The sequence below is a fragment of the Cyprinodon tularosa genome, unplaced genomic scaffold (genome assembly GCF_016077235.1).
Source record: "Cyprinodon tularosa strain WSP-4 unplaced genomic scaffold, ASM1607723v1 ctg369, whole genome shotgun sequence".
Classification (NCBI taxonomy): Eukaryota; Metazoa; Chordata; class Actinopteri; order Cyprinodontiformes; family Cyprinodontidae; genus Cyprinodon; species Cyprinodon tularosa.
Window position 1 is genome coordinate 1,116,771 of NW_024039084.1, and position 13,092 is coordinate 1,129,862.

Genomic DNA, 13,092 nt, shown 5'->3' on the forward strand with positions numbered 1-13,092 from the left:
AAGAGTCACCTTTTTTAAATTACTTCTGAGTCTTAATGTTCCTGTTTGGTGTTTGTTTCAGTTATCTCCTATTCAGCAGTACTTAGTCTTTGCTCTAGATTTATTATTGTCCTTCAGTGTTTACAGTTATCTTTAGGTTATATTTTCCAGTTACTCTCCATTGCTCCCTAGTTTCGCCTTCCTTCCCATTGGTCTTATAGTTCTTTCTCAGCACACCTGTTCCCACTCAGATCATCACTCCAGTCTTTGGCTCAATTCGAATTCATGGGCTGTGTCTTTCAAGTGGGTGGTCCATCTGGACCAGGTCTGGGTAGACCGCACAAACTCACACATGAGGAAAATTTAGAGAAGCTATTTAACCTAACAGTCATGTTTTTGGACTGTGGGAGGAAGCCGGAGTACCCGGAAAGAACCCACGCATGCACAGGGAGAACATGAAAACTCCATGCAGAAAGTACCCGGGCCGGGATTTGAACCCAGAACCTCCTTGCCATAAAGCAATTTAAAATCAATACCTTAGCTTTACACAATCACAAAATCATAAAAACGTTTCACATCTCTTTTTTTTTTTTTTTGCAAACAAACATTTCTTTTATTTCTCCCGATTTCTAAGGTGTTAATCGTCTCCACACAGGGACAGATCGAGAACCGAACATATCTTCTTTACAAAATCCAAACACAAATTGGCTTCTAACAACTTAAGACTCTCCCTCTCTCAAAGTTTACCCTGCAGTGTCCTCCCAGTCTAGCAAAAAACACACACTCTTCTAGTTCAAAGAAAAACATTAAACAATCCAGTTCGTGGTTGCTAGTCACCTAAGTCACCTAGGTCACGCAGTAACTTGTCCTTCAAAATAAAAGTCAAAATACATCATGATTTTTTTTTTTTTTTATCATAATAACATATTTATTGGCTGATTCCTTTTTACCCAATTTATTAATTTTGCTAGCTAAGTAAAACTGGGTTACAAAAGCCATTAGCAACCTTTAGTTTAAAGACAATCACAGAGCCATATCTAAGGCCTGGGCTCTCTAGAAAACAACAATGAGAATCATAATCCACATATGAAGAAAGAGCACAAAGAGCAGATGAGAACCTCTTTAGGAGTGGCTGCTCTTCCATAATTACCCCAAAACCTCGTTGATGACTAATCCATAAGGTCACAGAAGAACCTAGGTAAATATCTAAAGCTTTGGAAAAGTGATTTCTTGACTAACAAGAAAAAAGTGATCTTTGTGGAAAGGTCTTTTCTACAGGGGCTCTTGAACAAAGAATTTCCAGGCAAAGATTTTGAAAAAAAAAAAAAAAAAAAACTTTGAGTTTTGGAAAGACTTTACTTGCATCACACCAAGAAGGTTTGCCTGGAATAAATAAATTCTGCTAAGTGGAGTGAGCTAAACTCCTGTTATTTGGTAAAACCGGGTCAGTTTGTCTTGGATCATCATGAATAAAATCAGGATTTGTAAACTGCCTTGTATTTACTCAGGTTATCTTTACTGATATTAAAATTTATCCTTTATGAAACATTTAAATATAAAAAAGAAAAAAAAATATTTTGCCAGGACCTAAAACATTTTTCACAGATCTGTATGAACATAAACATCCATATGTAATTTGGCAAACATTACCGAACTCCTAGAATCAAAAACTGACTAAATAATAGATGAACTCAGCTGAGTTATTAACTTTTTAATATTTTGTCCTAAAACCTAAAAGAAACTGAACTTGCTGAGACAAAAGAAGAGCCACAGATGCAGAACAACCTCTCCTCCTCTTCATCATAAAGCTCCACCCGGCTCCAGTCGCCCTGAAGGCGGCAGCAGAAGGACAAACCCAACACACCATCTGAGCCCGCAGCAGCCGGAGGCCGCTTCATTTACGCTACAGAGCATCCCCATTTAACCGAACACAACAGCCTGCAGCACATACACCAACACTTCGGCTGATCCATCATGTTTGTGAGGACACTCCATTGACATCCATTTATTTCCAGGCAGCTCCGTTTGACCTCCAACACATGGAAGCAGACATGCTATTATATCTCAGAAAAGTGTGCGAGGACAGTCTCTTCAAAAAGGAAATTTTATTTTCCTTCATCCTATACATCACTCATAAAATTTATAGTTCAGATAAAAAGACTATAATTTTGTAGTAAATTACAATTCCAACATGATGAGTTTAGTGATTGAGGGTAAACCGGGACACTAATGAGCCCATTACCTGGGCCATAATTCCCAGGCTGCAACTGGTAATGAATTTGTGCCAACATCGACACATGTCTGAGTCTGAGGCGTGAAAGAAACATGCAAAAAAAAAAAAAAAAACACAGCCTGAGAGGGTAAAACATGTCAGTGGTAAACTTAAAAAATAAAAAAGAAAAATTATTGGGAATGGTATAATGAAGAATTGAAGTACCGAAATAAAATAGAAACCATTATATAAGCATTTAATCTCACAATAAAAGCTCTTAATTCAAATTACAATATTATGTTTAAATAAAAAAATTTACAAAAAACAGCAGATACAAAAAGTACAAGTATTATTCTGATATTTTAGTTTGCCTGCAGTAGCCAATTCATTATTTTACCATTTAGATGGTTGCCCATTTATTTTTGTTTTTCCTTTGTGTTCTAAATGCCATTTTTATCTGTCATGATAAGTAATATAAAAAGGCTGAATACATCTAACCTAGAAGCATGAATCAAATTTATAAAAAGTGGATATTATTATTTCCTCCAACTTTTCTCCCATATTTAATGATAATCAATCTTCATAAAGATTCAGTAGCAGAAACTGACAGAAGCTTCCTCCCAAATCATTGTTCTGCATCTGAACAGGATTGAAAAGAAGGTTAAAGACCAAAATCGCAAAACAAAATTCAATATACTATTAAGAGCAGTCATAAAATCTGTCAAAAGAATTGTTATTAATACAACATTAACCAATTTTTGGACCACCTATAAATAAATAGGCCTTATCCAAGGTCATGTGTCCATTATAATGCAGCTTTTTCTACTTTGGTGAGAAAATGAAACTCTGGAAAAGCTCAATTAAACCAACAGACTTTGAGATAAATGCTGCTGTTAGGAGGAAAACACTCTCCATCACTGTCAGAACAATGGGAGGAGACAAAAGGACTTATATTAGTTTTATCATGGTGGAAAGGGGAGGAGAAGAAGAACATAAAATAGAAATATGTTATGGAAGGGAAGTGAGGAAAAGACGTTTCTTCTAAGAAAGTTTTTCCCCAAAGCCAAGAAAAGATCAAGATCAACATGGAAAAGACAGATTTGTGTCTTATGTTAAGAAAATAACTGTAGATGTATAAATATAAATAAAACTCAAGCATGCAAGGAATTTGAAATTGTAGGACAAAAATGGAGAACTAAATAATTGAAGAGAAACAACAGAGAGAGAGAAAAAAAATGAATAAATATGAGCAGAGGTGTGGTTTAAAAGATGAGAAAGAAAAACCATTGATCTGAAAGACGATGTAAAGTATGATGAAGGTGAAGGTTAAAAAGGAGAAGGGAAATGAAAATTTTCCTTCTCAGCATATGATCGATTAGCTGATCATCGACTGTGATTGGAGCTCTGGCACCACTGGGTTGCTTTATTGGCTGAATGTCTTTGCTTCAGGCCTGATCGACTAATCAGTTGACCAATCGATCACCTGTTCAACCAAGGTCTTTCTGGTCATACAGGTTACACCGTCCAATCAGCAGACCACACGTTGAGAGATTCATTAGAAAGCATTTACTGTGCACTTGACTGGCCTTTCAAAGGGGTTATAATGCGGGTGTTTAAATTGACATGGCAGGCCATCTAACTTGTGTTTAACTCAGATTATGATTCAGCGTTCAATGAATGCTTAGCAAAAAAAATGCAACAAAAAAAAAAAAAATTCAAATTCTTGAGACATGCACAACAGTTACTTTTGTCACGCCCCGGGGTTGGGGTATGAATGGCGACTGCTGGGCCACTGACTGGACGGGACCACAGCAGAGAGCCTTGAGTTACCCGTCCTCAGCTGGAGGAGGGGGGCTGGGGGCCGGTAAGACAGGTGGGGGGAAGCACGGGGCCGTCTGTGTCCAGGCTACCAATGGGTTCGGTCACTCGGCCCCCTGCTGGCTCCCTGCCCCCATCCACCGGAGTTCCTGGATCAGCCCCAGAACTCACGGCTCGGTTCTGCTGCACTGTAGTCGAACAAAATCCCGGATGATTTTGAAATTCCCCCCGGACATTTTTTTAGGTAGGAAAAGTGCGACATGTCCGGGAAAAAAGAGGACTTCTGTAATTCTGTAATTTCCCTCTGGGATTATTAAAGTATATCTGATTCTGTCTGGTCACCCTACCATATCAACAATTTTGATGTTGCTTGTTGCTATGATGCTTTCTTCAGCAGCTTTGCTCGTTGTAAACCAACCAATCAGAGCACAGCTCATCTAAATATTCATGAGCATTCCATAAAAAGAGGAAAACCTGTCGTTTCATTCTAGGGCTTTTATTCACACCAAATATGACATTTTCAGCCCAACCAATGTTACACATCCTATTCATATATATATATATATATATATATATATATATATATATATATATATATATATATATATATATATATATATATATATATATATATATAATCACTCTATGACCCCTTTACCAGAAGTATGAAGCAGCCTTTCCAGTTCATGTTCCTAAGGAATCTTATCTATTAATCACAGTTTCTTATGACACGACTGGCTAATTTATTTGCAGGTATAGTAACATTTCCTTTTTTTATGCATTAAAAACCAATACAGCCTTTGAAATCAACCGTTAAGAATTGTTTTAAATAGTTCCTCACATAAAAAATTCAAAGTAAATGTTAAAGTTAATATCACCAATTTTACTTTGCTGCATAAATAATTAAAAAAAGATCCAACAAGTTTCAAATACACTTATGATTGCCACACTAATTCAGTGGAAAAAAAAATAATTTACTTGTAGGGGTTTGGGAAAAAATCCTTTTGGTAATATATCATGATTTTTGGTGTCCCAATATAATATCGATCCTTAAGTTTCTAATATTGATTTTATTTTTACTTAAATTTTCTCTAAAACAACAGGGGAATATGCACTACTTTGACACCCCTGCTCCGGTAGATGGGGCCTTGGAGCCCATTTGCTGTGCATGTAGAGGCAATATGGTTACCAAAATAACTAAATGATGAATATATTCTACTGAATACACAGCATTTGCTTTTTAATCTCTACATTTAATTTTAATATTAGCTGGGTAATATAATATATCTTTATATTTTAATTTGTTACAATATATTATCGTGACCCAAGTATCGCGATGCGTATCGTTTCAAAACACCCTTACTAATACTCACCCCTAATAATTTGAAACAATGTCAAAGTTTAGCCGAGAAATGTAGGGGAACTTAACTTGTGGAAAGGGATAAAAGAATAAAACTACTGCCTCCAGCTCCTGAAGCACTCACTTCTCCTGGCTCAGGGGAGGAAGAGGTAGATTTGACGATGCTGTGAGTATGGTAGCCCCCTGGGTTGATGCCTATGTGGTTGATGCAACAGTGGTGCCATCGGCAGGTTTAGAAAAGACATGTTTTAAAGCATGCGTAAAGCATTTTCTGTAGAAATAATACAAAGTTTTATATCATACATTTTAATGATTTATACAATGAAAACTGATTTTCCAAAATGTGTTTTGGATAAAAGTAAACATTCATTAATTTTGTGATGCCATGATGGACCCCAGCCTATAATGTGGGTACTGTTTCCAGCATTGAGATCATGCATACAGTCACCTTATATTTGAGACTTCAGTTCTGGGGACAGCTAGTCAAAACAATTAGCTTCTGATAAATTAAATGAGCTTTAACAATTACAGAGTTGAATATAACTTTGTTTCAGATAACATTTGGTCCCATTCCAAAGTAGTGTAAACTTTACTCTATAGTCAGTGTCAATTTTTTTTTCAGTTAATCTTACTTATTTGTGTCAAAATCAAGAACACCTCTCAGAGACTGGCTGGTAATTGACACCATATACAGTAGAGTAACATTTAAACCGCATGGCTGTCAAATTTTACACCGAATATTAACTTAAACACTTGAGCAGATTTACACTCATTATAATTGTAAATACTCCATTTATAGTTGAATTGATTAACTCTGAGTTCTTAACACCCAATTTTTTAAGCTCTAAAAAGTAAATGAAAGTGAAAAATAAGTTTTCTTAAAAGCTAAATGCTAAGATGACTGTTCCAATCTTAACCTACCCTGAAACTCATGTTAAAATACATACAACCATTACACACAATACAACACCACAGGCTAAAAACTCAGCAAAGTTAAAAGTTTGCACAAAGTATTCAATTAGGAAACAAATTACCAACATCAAAGATTGCTTTTTCAAACATGCTGTCAGAGCAAAAAAAGACAAGAACATGATTTCAAATCCAATTTACTAGAAAATGAACTTGGCTCACCAACCCCTTCTCCTATACAGTCACACAGAGTGTAACTAAGCTTACATTTCCCTTTCACACAAAGCCAAGAAGCCAAAGGTGATCAGCTTAAAATGATGTTGCCTGTTTATATGTAGTTTATCAATTTGTCCAATGTATTAAATGAGCTGATAAAAACAACATACACTGCAGTCCAGATCAGTTTTGTATTCTCCCAAACACAGGCTCAACAAAAGGTTCCCCTACAGGGACCCAGACACTCATAAACTCTCTATATATGAACAACAATTGACCTCCACTAGCAGTCTTATCAGGAATGCAAGCTACTTTAAGCCATTCAGTATGGATTCCCAAAGATAAAGCGCAAAATTTTCTAATAAAAAAACTATATATATATATATATATATATATATATACATTCTGCTACTAGCAGTTTGCATATTAGCGGTTCAGATGTTCCTACAGCTCTCACATATAAAACTGCTTAACTTGACACCTTTCCATCCATCCATCCATCCATCCATTCATCCATTCATCCATCCATCCATCCATCCATCCATCCATCCATCCATCCATCCATCCATGTTTGACCCCTTACCTCGCAACGCTGCCAGTTCTGTTAGCTCTACGCCTGCTGAAGAGACAGACGTCCATCCCCGTGAACACTAGGATGTAACTCAATAGTAAAGTAAATCATTCTTATTTTTTATTTTAACCGTTGCGTATATTAGCTGCGAAATATGAATCAAGATGCTATGACCGTAAAAATTAGATTGACAGATAGTTGATATATGATTTGCTGAATTTAGGTCTTCAGACTGACGTATAACTAACTAGCCTGCATAACATAACAAAAAAAAACACAGAGATTTTAAGACAGGATCTATTTTAAAATAGAATTTTTTTAAATTTTGGGACAATTTCATTTGATAAAGAGTATATTTATGTGTAAGCCAAAATGATTTAACACTTAAATATGATTTCCCTACTAAAGGTACTGAACTCTCTACAGCAGGGGCCTCCAACATTTTCCAGGCCAAGGACATCCAAACTGATGGCTAGATGGAGCGGAGACCCCCTAATTATGTTTATTGTATGAAATTGTGTTGTAACAAACTGGTCCTAGTCACTCTATTACAGATGGAGTCATTAAAAATGGTAATTTCGCTTTGGGATTATTAAAGTAATTTTGTTTCAGATTCCTCATTGATGGGACAGGTGTTGTGAATGAAACAGTGCCCAGCTTGAAATAGCTCCTGTGTGTCGCTGAATGTGAGCATTGATGACTGAAAGACATCTTCCGCCTCCATTTATCTGTTTACTACAGTGTGTTGAATTCACGTTAATGTATATTTAAAGACATTTCAATTAGTGTAAAAAATTGTAAGGGGAGTATAAAAAAAAAGTCTAATCAACCAAAACTTTCGTAAACCCCATGCAATACCTCCATGGACCCCTTAGGGGTTGCGGACTCCCTGGTTAAGACCGTCGCTCTACAGAATGTAGGCTTGCATCAGGTGACAGGATGTTTCATTAATTTCTTTTAGTAGAAATGAAGAATGCTTTTAAACCAAATATTTAAGAATTTCTGATCCTCCTTCAACCAAATAAAATTGATCAGCTTTTTCGGATGTACCAAAAACTTTTTCAATGTCTGGATTTCAACCTTTCCTACCTAATCTTTAAAGTAATAGTACAACTAGTCAAGCATTTTCTGGGCCATCGCCATCATGATTTTTAGTCACTCATATTTTGACACGTTTTATGGATTCTCAGTGATGACATGATGTATTTTATGTTTTCTTTTATCTAAGGATCAACTGTAGTCATGATGTATACAGCTTTAGAGCAAGTCTACAGTCAAAGCTCGGTTTGGTGTCGATGACAAAATTTACATCCTCAAGGCCTCAAGCTTGGCTGGGCGGTTTCAGTTTCAATAGGGAAAAAAACACTGCAGACTTTCATGGTTAATGTGCTCAGATTTACATTTTGACAAACCTCAGCTTTATTAATGGGTAGTGTGAGCCTCTGTGTTTATACAGGGTATAATTTTTTTGCTATGAGTGAGAGAGGATGTCCATCATGTTCTCCTGTAATTACATGTATTGTATCTGAATATGCTCTTCTACACACCGCACACACGTGTGCTTTTGTTTGTTGGACGTCTTATCAAGAGCTCATGAATTATTGAGCTCCATTTAGAAGCCTTATCAATGTCCCCATGGCAACAAGCCCCATGGGACACACTTTAACACACACACACACACACACTCGTGATTACAGAAAAACTGCATAAGGTGCAAACTAAAAGGAAAGCTCAGCAGGTACAGAGTTTTTCAGGTGTTTTAACCTGTGTGGGTATTGATGTGGGTGTTTCTGTACCAGCGCTGCCACTGGGCTCCTTGCCCTTTGTCCAAATGGGACATATTGTTCCACTGATGTTTTATTCACCATGAGTGAATATGTGCGTGGGATCAAAGTTTGTCTGTTGGTCTGTGTAGCTGTGTCTCCATTATCTAATTAACTTTCATGTAAGACTGAACTGCTTTAAAAGCTAATCTCAGATCAGCACCACCTATAACTCTAGATTGGTGAGCAGAAGGAAACACCGCCCTCTAGTGGCACTGGCAGAAAAATGGGAAATACGTCAATGTTTAACAACACAAAATTAACTTGTTTTTTTTTTTATATTTCCTCCTTTAAATATTTTCCATGCAAATGTGTGTTTAAGGCCACCTTTGAAATAAAAGCAAGAATAAAAAAGATGATGCTTTGAAGCATGGGTTGCTCTTTAACTTCACTTCAAAGATTCCCATTAGGAAAATAAATACTTTCAGCCTTCTTGTTGTCAATAAGAATGACAGGAAAACATCAAGTTTTTGCAAAACTGTTCCATTTAATTCAATTATTGTGTATAATGTATCTTGACTACACAAGTCAATTAACCTTTGCGATGAAACACAACAATTTGCTATCAGAGGCAGAAGGTGTGTGCAACAAACAAAAACAAAACTGATATGGAGAATTTATAATCAGCCACAGATGCTCAAAAAATGCTGAAGAAATGACTGATTATAGCCACAATAAAAATCACCATTCAATAATGCATATCTTAAATTTTTAGACTATTTTTTTTAACTTAGGAGCTTTTGCTTTTTTATATTCAATAACTCTGCTTCATGATTTATATCTTTTTACTTGAGGACACTAAAACTGTAAGAGTTTTTCTGCTTTGTTAAGATGCTTCCGCAATCTTAACAAATTAAGACCCTTTCAATTTCTCCCTGATAATACGCCAAATTCAGTAAAAAAAAAAAAAAAAAGTGGTGTTGCTAATATTATGAGATATAAAAAATAATATTTAGTTTGGTTTCAACTGCAAGAAAATGAAACATATTAGGGCCTGATAAACACACTGCAGTTTCTTCCGCCAGGGTTCCACTGAACACATTAATGCCAGAGGGTCCTCGCTGCCGATTCTGCAGAGCACCCTATTACACCAGGAGCGTCTCGGATCACACTCTGATCATGTGAGGATTTCATCCTAGTGCAGTACTATACATGTTGGCTTTTAATAGAAAAATAAAATGGTTATTTGGCCTGTACAACCGGTGTCTTGCATGACTGTTGTCTAGTTTTCATACTTCTCAGCCTGTGCCTTTTCGTTTCTGGTGTGAAATTTATAAAACACATGAGTCTTGTCAAAAATGTCTGGGTTTTTTCACCTCTGAAATATACATTTCTGGTCCATGGTTTTCATGTAAAATGCGATCCACAGTCTGTACATCCACTTCGCTTTTTGGCAACTGATTTTCTGCCTAAATTATCCACTCTGATCCACATTGACGAGGGCTTGAAGCATCACACGTAAAAAATAGACCAGTTGAGATTTTACTGAACCGTCCAGCAGAGCACGCCTTTGGGATTCCTCATGGCACGCTAGGTGGAACAGCTCTGATTGCCTAGAGTGGCTGTGAGCAGCTCACCAGGCAGTAGTCAGATTGATAGAACTGAGTTGAGTTCTACGTTATCAATCTGCGATGGTTGCCTTTCAGCGTGTCTGTGAAAAGGAGGGACATTTAGTACAATATTTCAAGCTTGAATTAAGTGCAAGCTAGTACCTGCCCTCCATAATGTGATTTCAGCCAACTTGGTCTTCCACAAGATCCACCAACAGAGACACAATGATCACAATAGGAATCGTCTGCAGCTTCTTAAGTGTTTTCACAATTAGCGGAGTAAGCTGATAAATCATAGTTTTTACAAATCCTTTTAAAAGAAAAGCACAGACATCTTTCCCATCTACAAATGCACAAAGTATTTCTTATTACTCCCTTTTTAAACAAGAAATTGTTGCTTTTTTCGCTAAAATCGAGTCAGAAGCAGTATTGACAGGTGAGTCCTCCAGCGTAGCCATGTTTGTAATGCCCTGCAAGGCCCTTCTAACTGTCCTCATTCCTACGTGTCCTGCACCAAAAAACAATGCTGGCATGTCATTGGTCCGACTGGATTGGTTGTTACGAGTCTTTCAAGATAGAATTGTTGTGAAACTGAAAACTCAGATCTAACGACAAACCAGTTTGCTGTGCAAGGTTAGTGATCAGTAGCGGTAGCTACGCTCCATTGATGCATTTAGTGGAACCCCGGTGTTACAAAATCCACTATTGCTTTCACAGGCATAACAGCAGTAAATAAAAACAACACAAAAAAACAAACAAACTTGTTCAGGATAAAACCGGTTATTTATTTTGTTTGTTTCTACTTTTTCCTGGTGCCACTTTAATGTGTCAGAAAAGGGCAGTATGGACATGAAAATTGCACTTAAGTTAGAGGTAGCATTACCTTAATATGTAATGAAGGTAGTTAAAGTGAAACTACAAACTTAAATTAATGATGTTATAGAATTTTATCAAAGTTCTTCCTGAGGAGGAGGGAGGTCCTTGAATATTGTTCCATAATTTTGTCAAGCAAAAAACAAGTTTGGTAATGCTACGTTCACACCGGACACAGCAAAAGCAGCAAAATCACTTCTGCTGCTTCATTTTTGCTGCTTGTACCAGTTAGTTCTGACGCGCGGCTGAAGCAGCTTTGCTGCTCTGGCTGCGCGGTGCAAAAGTGTGTATGACGCGCGTTGGGCGGAGCTTCACTATCCTTTCTATGCCTTGCAGCTATATTTGCTGTGATCAGTGGGAATAAAGTAGTTTTAATATGTTTTTAAGTGGGTAAATACACCTGAAAACTTCATCAGTGCAGTCAGTTCATCCAGATTACCATCCTGCCTTCCAATATTATTTCTGTCGGAGCCGCTCAGACCCCCACATACCGGCGGTGCGCTGTCAGTAGGAATCTCAATCAATTGCAGCCTCTGGCCGGGTCGCCTCTTCGCGGTTCACCGCGGCAGCTGGTAGGTGTTTTTCATCTAAATAATCCGATCTGCAGGCACCAGAATAATAAAAGCGAACATATTCTGCCGCCAGATTTCTGCATTTTAAGTTAAATTATGCATCAATAAACTGTTTCAGAGGAGGGATCACAGCGCTCTGTATCATCAGCGCTGTGTCTCTCTCCCTGCCAGCTCCCAGATCAGCTTCTCTGATTGGTTGACGCAGTGCGTCGAGCAGCAAAAATTCAAATTTTCCATCTCGAGCAGTAGCCCGACGCGCTGCTTCAGCTGCTCAGACGTGCTGCGCCTGCTGCTCAAAACGCGCTGCGGGACCTTTTGCTGCGCCTTGACGCACGTCAACCATTGACTTTGCATGTAAACTCGCAACCTATTCTCATTGCATTTGCTTTGTGTGCATGCGTAGGTTCTCTGTGGGTACTCTGGCTTCCTCCCACAGTCTAAAAACATAACCGTTAGGTTGATTTCTTCTCTTAATTCTCCTTAGGTGTGAGTGTGTATGTGCAAGGTTGTGATTTCAAGTGTTTCTGTGTTGCCCTGCGATCGACTGGTGACCTGTCCAGGTTATACCCCACCTCTTGCCGGTAGGCCGCCGGAGATAGACACCGACCCCACCGCGACCGTGACAGCACCATGGATGAATAAGTGGATATATACATAATCATAATAAAAAAGAAATAAAAAAGTAAAGCTTTTTACTTAATAATTTTACAAGATTATGGAAAAAAATTCTAAAAGAAAACTAAGATTAAACAAGTTTGAAGAATGGTTGTATGAGTAGCTTTGCTGAAGGCTCAGAAACTTGGACCCAGAATTCAGGTAAGACAGACAGTAATATATTTAAAAAAACATTAATTCATCGAAGCGTGCGGCTGCTCGTCTGCTGCGGTGTGCTCACTGGAAACTCTGCAGGAGTAGAGGCTGAGGTCAGTGACTTCTAAACTCAAACGAGCAATGACAATGAGATAGAAAGCCACCAACCTGGCAGTGACTGAACGAGTACCAGAGATTGAGGAGGGAAGAGGAGCAGCCTCTTGTAGCAGCCAATGCACGCAGAGGAACCAGGAGGATAATCCAAGCCTTGGTCAGAAGTCAGGTCCAAGGTCGACAACAGGCAGAATCCAGGTAACAGCCCGGAAACACAGGACAGGCAAACAGGGGAGGCCAAAAACGCAGAAACAGGCAGAACACAATACAAACAGGAATGCTAGA